This window comes from Peromyscus maniculatus, chromosome 7 (genome assembly GCF_049852395.1).
Source record: "Peromyscus maniculatus bairdii isolate BWxNUB_F1_BW_parent chromosome 7, HU_Pman_BW_mat_3.1, whole genome shotgun sequence".
Lineage (NCBI taxonomy): Eukaryota > Metazoa > Chordata > Mammalia > Rodentia > Cricetidae > Peromyscus > Peromyscus maniculatus.
The window spans coordinates 58,200,240-58,207,829 of NC_134858.1; the positions used below are offsets into that span (position 1 = coordinate 58,200,240).

The 7,590-nt window shown below is 45.5% G+C and overlaps 1 long non-coding RNA gene across 1 annotated transcript; it reads right to left on the reverse strand.

Annotated features, from left to right (window-relative positions):
• Positions 1–783: 783 nt before the first annotated feature.
• On the reverse strand, positions 784–5,327 carry LOC143274135 (uncharacterized). Its single transcript, XR_013052566.1, has 3 exons — positions 5,020–5,327; positions 3,925–4,742; positions 784–1,084 (listed from the first exon to the last, which is right to left on the reverse strand). It is a non-coding gene; the product is annotated as an uncharacterized LOC143274135 (long non-coding RNA).
• Between the last annotated feature and the right edge of the window lie 2,263 nt (positions 5,328–7,590).

The following is a 7,590-nucleotide window of genomic DNA, read 5'->3' on the forward strand; positions in this document are numbered from 1 at the left end:
TTAGGATGCGTAGTGAGCTCTGATTATCATAGTTTCCTGAACTGGGCCATCATTAAGGCCCCTGACTGAGGAATCATGGATTTTTCCCTTCCTCAGTGTCAAAGGCTGGGGCTAAAGGGCATCTTCTGTGCCTTCTATCTCTCTCTCTCCTTCTTCACCATCTCATTCTTCCCAGGGGATTCAAGTTTCAAGACCCCAGGAAGGACTGATCTGAATTCTCCCTTGCAACCAGCCATCTGTATAAAGCAGCAAGCCAACCCCGCCAACCCATCCTCCATCTTCCACATTACCTGTCAAATCAGAGGCTAATGCGGAAGATAGTAACTGCATGCATTGACTCCCTCCCCAACACAGGGAAGCTCTTTCTGGGTGGTCAACTCAGTGTCTACCTCATGTCTCATTGCCCACAGCAAAGGGTATGTATGCAGCAGCTGCCAGAGCCTCATGATACAGCCCCAAATACTCACTATTAGGAATGGCCATATAGTCTATGTCTACCAGCCACTTCCAGGTACACCCATACTTGTGAGGTGGACTCCATTTATTATGGGGGCACATCACCCCATACTATTTAGAGAAGACATAAAATCCTGGATTTCCCCCCCAAGGATGCACCATCAGATGGCTTGGCCTTGGTTACATGTATCATCTACTGCAGGGAACATGCCACCTATCACCACAGTAGGAGGCACTCCACCCCAGACCACATGGGGAAAGGTAGTAGTCTTCGTTTCCTTTCTACTGCCATGATTAAAACATCATGACCAAAAGCAGCTTGGGGAGGTAAGGGTTTATTTCAGTATATACTTCCAGGTCACAGTCCATCACCGAGGGAAGTTAGGGCATGAATTCAAGGCAGAAATTCCAGCAGAGGCCATGGAGAAATGTTGTCTACTGGGTTCCTCCTCATGGATTGTTCAGCTTTTCTTATACACACCAGAGGTAACACCATCCACATTGGACTGGATCCTCCCACATCAATCATCAATGAAGAAAATGCCAGAAAGATTTGCTTACAGGCAATTTAGGGGAGGTGCTTTCTCAATTCAGGTTCCTCTTCCCAGGTAACTCCATCTTGTGTCAACTTGGCAAAAAACCAACCAGGACAGTATATCAGGATTATCCCTGCAGATAATCCACCCTTGGAGATTATCGGCCTCAGTAACATGTCTTGTCACAGGGACCAAGTAACCTCTCCTCCCATTTCATCTTTGGTTCTGTCTGTCCCGGTTCAGGTGCCAGTTTCTGCTGTGTGACTTCCAAGGGAGACATGGACAAACATCTATTCACCAGAGACAGGGCACTGACAGCAGACCAGAGAAATGATGCAACCCACATCTAGTTCTATGAGCCAACACATTTACTGAGGTTGCTTATAGGAACAGGGTGAGGGCTAACCCCAAGGAACATGGGTGGGTCAAAGACAGCTGCATCATGGGGAAGCCCATCCCAGCATGGGAGATGACTAAGAAAAGCTTCATCCTTGAGACTTTCTTGACAACTTGCCACCAATATGCTTGGCCAGAGAGTCTTACTGCTTACAAATCCTCAGGGAAAGGCCTTATAAATCTTGTAAGTTTCTGGTGCTTCCTGAGACTGGTAAGTTTTATTTATTTGCTGACATTCCCACCCTCTTCTGCTTGGGAGGGACCATTTCCATTCCAGAGAAATAGCTACACAATAGTCTCTCTCTCTCTCTCTCTCTCTCTCTCTCTCTCTCTCTCTCTCTCTCTCTCTCTAATATATATTTCACTTATACCAGTTATTTCACTTCTGTTTTCCAAAGATTGCTCAAAAAAGGGATGCTGCAGGCTGCAGAAATATGTAGTATAAATTCATCTGATGGTGACAAGCTATACCTGAAAGAAGCCAAGAGCCTTTCCAGAGGATAAAGCCAAGACTTAAGGAGTCTTGGTGATACTGGCTTTTGAATATTAGGCTGTTTCCTGCTATGAATTTCATGTGTGTTATTATAGCTTTCTCACTTGATTATAAGAATTTCTAACAGTGTGATTGATCATTCATTGGGCACAGTTTTTCCCTATACAATTAAGGTATTTGGGTAACTTTCCCCAACTGTGCCGACAACAGTCACACAGGCAAGACTTCTTTTTTCCAGGATTTTGTCCCCCCATTTTTAGCATTAGAATCAGATATCCGCCTTCTGTAATTATCTCCTTTAGCAAGTATCCAGGGCCAGGGTCATCTCCGGACAAAAGCATTTTGTCTGAGATTCTTCTCAAACATCCAAGGACAGACGGCAGACAGATAAACATTTCAGACCACCTGCTAGTCTCTTGAATTAAGGTAAATATCTATACAGAGACAACCACCAAGGCCAGGAGGATATTAGGTACATAGCTTTGTTTCTTGTGCAAATTAAGCTTACACCCGTCTTTCTTCCATAGACCTGGTGGTATCTCTAGACTTCCCCTTTAACAATTAGCTCAGAACAAAAGGGCTTTCAAAACTGGGCAGTGGTAGCACTTGTCTTTAATCCCAGCACTTGGGAGGCAGAAGCAGGTGGATCTCCTTGAGTTCAAGGCCATCCTAGTCTAGAGAGTGAGATCCAGAATAGGCACCAAAACTACACAGAGAAAGCCTGTCTCAAAAACCCAAAAATAAAATAAAATTAAGTTAAATTTAAAAAAATGGAAGGAACTTGATAGAACAATGAGAAGACAGGAGAGGAAGGGACAGAGAGGAGCTAAGTAGAAGAATGGAATTGAAGCTGTGTAGAGAAGTTTTGACTTAGAAGAATAAAGTGAATGGACTAAAGAGCTCGATGTTATTTATTAAGCGGTACAATGTTATTCATTAAGTGGTGCTGTTTACCATGCGAGAAAAGCCACAGGTACGACAAAATCCACTGTAAGACTTCATTAAGGGAAGAGAACAGAAAGGATGTGCAGAGGCCTATGGGAAAGATCATGCAGGAAAAAGGGAGGAAGGATAAGTGGGACCTGCTTTTTTATAGGTTCTGCCGGCACATGTGCATAGATTATGTGATCACGCAGAGCACGGATTACTTAGGAGGTAAGGCCCTGGGGTGACCAAGCATCTTGCCAGCGCACACACAGTCATGTAGCTGGGGGAGTGGCTAGGAATTCGAACAGGTGTACTTAGAGTCACTCAACATCCCACAGATCAATCCTCGATGCTGGTAGCATCTCTTCTGGAACCCTGGGAAAAGGCTATTTAGGGGGCTGGACCCCAATAGTCTTTGTTAAAGGAAAAAATAGACAGAGACAGGGATGGGGTAAGAGAGTTATTATCCAGGTAATTTGGGGATTCTCGAAGTCCAAGGACAGCTTAGAAGGTTGATACTGAGTCTAAAGCCTCAGGAGGCAGGGGGGATAAACACGTGGGGAAATATGATGCTACCAATACTGCGGACCCTCTGGAGATTTCTGGTAGTTTCTGACAGTTCCTGCCCTGCACAGTGGCTGCGAGGATATTCACTCTGCAGCTGCCTGTCTTTATTCTGTGCATTGGGTATATGTAATACTACACGATGCAGCGTACCAACCACTATACGGTCATGGGGATGAAGTAATATTTCAAGGCCACATTTTAAAACCAAACAAAACCCAAAGCACACATGTGTAACATAACTTTTCCTCACTCTGCCTTTATCTTCTTGTTGAGGGAGAGAAAGAGGGGTCGGGATGAGTGGGACTGCGCATGCACGTGTGGAGGCCAGAGGTAGATGCCCGGGGTCCTCCTGTATTTCTCTCCACCTTATGTTTTGAGGCAGGGCCCCTCACTGACTCAGAAGCTCACCAGATTAGGGTAGCTGGTTGGCCAATGAACTCAAAGGTCCTGCCTCTCTGGGAGTCTCCAGCTCTGGAATCAGGGTATCTGCTGCCACACCCAGCTTTTCACATGAATTCTGGGAAATTAAACTTGGGTCCTGATGCTTACCCAGCAAGCGCTTTACCCTCTGGTCCATCTCCCGAGCACTTTTACTCTGCATTCTATTTTGGAAGAAGCAACCAGGCCATTCCCTGCCGATTCCTTCTGGGAAGGAGACGGCAGCAAAGAGACAATGAGAAGTATCCCCGACACCACCCATGTTTACGTGTGTTGGACAAGTGCTGTAGTGTGTGTATAAATGTCAACAGTGGGCTTGCGTGAAGGAAAACCCCCATGCAGACATCACTTGGGTGAATCAAACAGTATTCACTTACCTAGGGCACACAGAGGAAGTTAGAGTGAGGATTGGGACAGAGAGAAGAGCAACATTATCTGAGGCAGGCAGCAGAATGCCCCACACTTGTGCACACCAAAGTCAAAGTCTTAGCCAGGGTCTCCTCAGACCTTTAGGAGGCTCGGCAGTGAAGCCCCCATCCACGCCAGCTTAGATGCCAAAGGCAAATGCAGTCCTGCCCTGGAATGAGTGTCATTACTTCATCAAGACACATCCTTTCAGGTTTAAACTATGAGCAGTCCTGTAGTGGGTCAGTGAGATGACGTACCCAGGGCTCCTCACATGCGCCAGGTGTCCCTCGACAGGCTGAGGACTAGGACAAAAGCCCGGGGCTGCAGTGTGATCCAGTCCACTTACGCAGAAGAGTGCTCTCACACCACTGTCGTCCCTGCCCTCCAAGCCGGATCAGCCCGGTTTCCACACCTGACTCAGCCTAGCACAGCCATGGGCTAGAACACAGTTAGTCACCGAGCTATCTCTAGAATCATGCAATCAGGCACGTAGACGGGGAAGAGATCTGCAGTGGAAGTAACTGCAACAGAAATCAATTACTCATCAGCAAACACAAGGAAGAGCAAGATGAGGGCCACTTTAGCCCTTATCTCCCTGTTCCCACAATGGGCTCGCCACACCCCACCGAGGCCCAAGCAGCAGCAATCACTAGCAACCTCCTAACAGGCCAGAGCCCTACCACAGAGAGACTCCCTCTCAGCTCCTGCTGGCAGTCAGCACTGAGTCTTGCCAGCTCCTCATATCCGGATTCCGAGTCTGTAAAACACCCCTTCCCGGAATCCCTAATCTCCTCATACCAGCAGGCTGACGTCCTCTCTGAGATGTCAGGGTCCAGTTCTGTGAGGCTATCCTTCAATGTCCTGGGTTCCAGCGACTTCCACTTTTTCCCTTTGTGTCCCCAGTCCCCAAGGAAGGAATGACCCTGCTGAAGACATATGGATGAGGTCTGGGGGTACCTGTGTCTGTTTTTCCTGGCAAAGCTTTAAGTCACGAGAGCCAGAGAGTGAATGGTTTGGTGAGGTGTCTATGTGGGTGGAGTCTCCTTGCCTTTCTCAGGTCACTTTGTACAAGCACAGGATAACTGCATCAGTCTGAGGGGTGGGGTGCAAGGATCAGAGAAGACTTGGGGGATTGTTGGCAAAGGGCATATGAGACAGGGTATCTCTGTGACATCACCTGTCTCTATGGTACTCGGGGCTCTGTGGATCTTCCCTCTGCCTGGAAACCAGGGTTCTCTGTGTGTTCTTCAGATATCATCCCAGGGAAGTGGAAAGCTCATTCCCCCCACCCCCACCCCCAAAAAACAAATCTTCATGCTGCCATCACAGCTAGAGAGGGGACCCTAAAGAAATTCAATGCATTTGGGGATGTTAATGGAGGCATTTTGTTGTTGTTGTTGTTGTTGTTGTTTTGAGATGGGAGTCTCATGCAACCTGTGTTGGCCTTGAACTGATTCTTCTGCCTCCACCTCCCAATTGCAGGCTAGAAGCATTCTTCATACATCTGACCTTGTACATTGGGACTCACAACCACTTCCAACCTATGAACTTTTCAAAATAAATTTCAACAAGTTTTAGTGATATGGCATGACATTAATTCTCAAGAACAGAATGTTCATATTTAACTTAGTGACCAGGAATCTGTCAGGCAGAAAGAGCAGAGGCGGCTGGACTAGTGTGGCTCAAGGTTACTGTGGAGACTGACTATGGACACGGTTTGAAGAACTGAGGAAACATTACCTAAATTTTGTCCAGAATAATAGAAGCCCCCCATAACCCACCCAAGAAAGCTATCAAGTCTGAAAAAATGGAGAGTCCAAAGAGGGAAGCTGATGTATGGGACAGGAGGGTACACAGGCAGGAGACAAAGCCGTGGAAGTGAAGGTCATGAGTCCCAGGCCAGGTGGAGCACCAGTCTTGAGGCAGGTGGAGCACTGGTTTCAAGGCAGGTAGAGCACTGGTTTCAAGGCAGGTGGAGCACTGGTCTCAAGGCAGGTGGAGCACTGGTCTCAAGACAGTTGGAGCACTGGAGGGAGGAGTTGGAAAACAGACACACCCATGGAACCTGAAGTCTAAGAAAGAACCACACAAGTAACTTGGGAAAACACATGGCATTGGCAGAAATGCATCCACTATAAAGAATAAGCTAGGGCTCACTTCTTACCCTGCACAAAGGTGAAGCCATTTAGATTTAAGGTCTAAAATTGAAAGGTGAAACTGTAAAGCTGAACAGGAGAAATTGTTGAAAAATACCTTTGCCATTTGGAAATGGCCAACAACTCATGGCTCTCAAAACCTTTATCCCCAGGGAGAAAAACAAATGAACACATTTGATGACAAAAATTAAAGATTTTGTTGCATGAAGGTCTTCAAGGATGAAATTAAGGAGGTAACAGATTGAGACATGTTTTTTTAAATGTCAAAAAATATTGAGATAAATGAGGGATGCTGACTGTGAACTCAAATTAGAAATTAGTGTTGTATGTGTGGGGAAAAGCCTTTGTTCTTATGAGAATTACACGAAATACAAAGTCTGCATCTTGCTTTGGGATGTGTTGACATCATGTATTTGTATACTTTTACAACAATATAAATATACTTAACACCACTGAATGGCATACTTAAATATGGTGAAGCTGGTAAATTTTGTTACATATTTTATTTTTACCCAGACAAGAAAACAAAGCCAAAATAACTGACCAATCAGTGCATAGGGTTATAATCAACTAAGGCCTGGGCTATCATCTGTCTTTTATCGATCTACAGTGAAACACATGGAAAAATGATTGGCAAATTTATCATGCAATAGTACTCATATAACTTTTACCTTGCTTGGAATTCTTTGAAACAAAAGATTTAAGATGAGAGCAATAAAGTAACATACAGAATATATAAGGGACTCTGGAAAACTGATAACAGAAAGATGATGAATAATAGAAAAATGAGCAAAATATATGAACAGGCAGTTCACAGAACTGGGAGTGTGGATAGGACATACACAAAGAGATGGTTCACATTACTAAAAATCATAGGAAGGGAAAACCAAAGCCAAAATTGTGGAACCAAAATAAGACCAAAATGCTCTCACCCCAAAACTAAAGGCCTAAGACTGCTCCTTTTAGCTACAGGCCATAAGTTACTGGAACAGGCCAGAAGTTACTGAGACCAGTCAGTTCAGATTCCAGAAACCAGGAAGTGTAAAAGTACAGAGCCACAAGATAGTCACAAGGTAATGCCTGCCAGACTATGGAATGTCCTCTCCCTGGTTCCCAGGGTAACTGATCACAGAAATGCCTCCACCTGAGGGCAGCCAATGAGAAATGGTGGCGGGCAACCACTCCCTTAGAAGTAATTTCTAGAAGTCCCTAG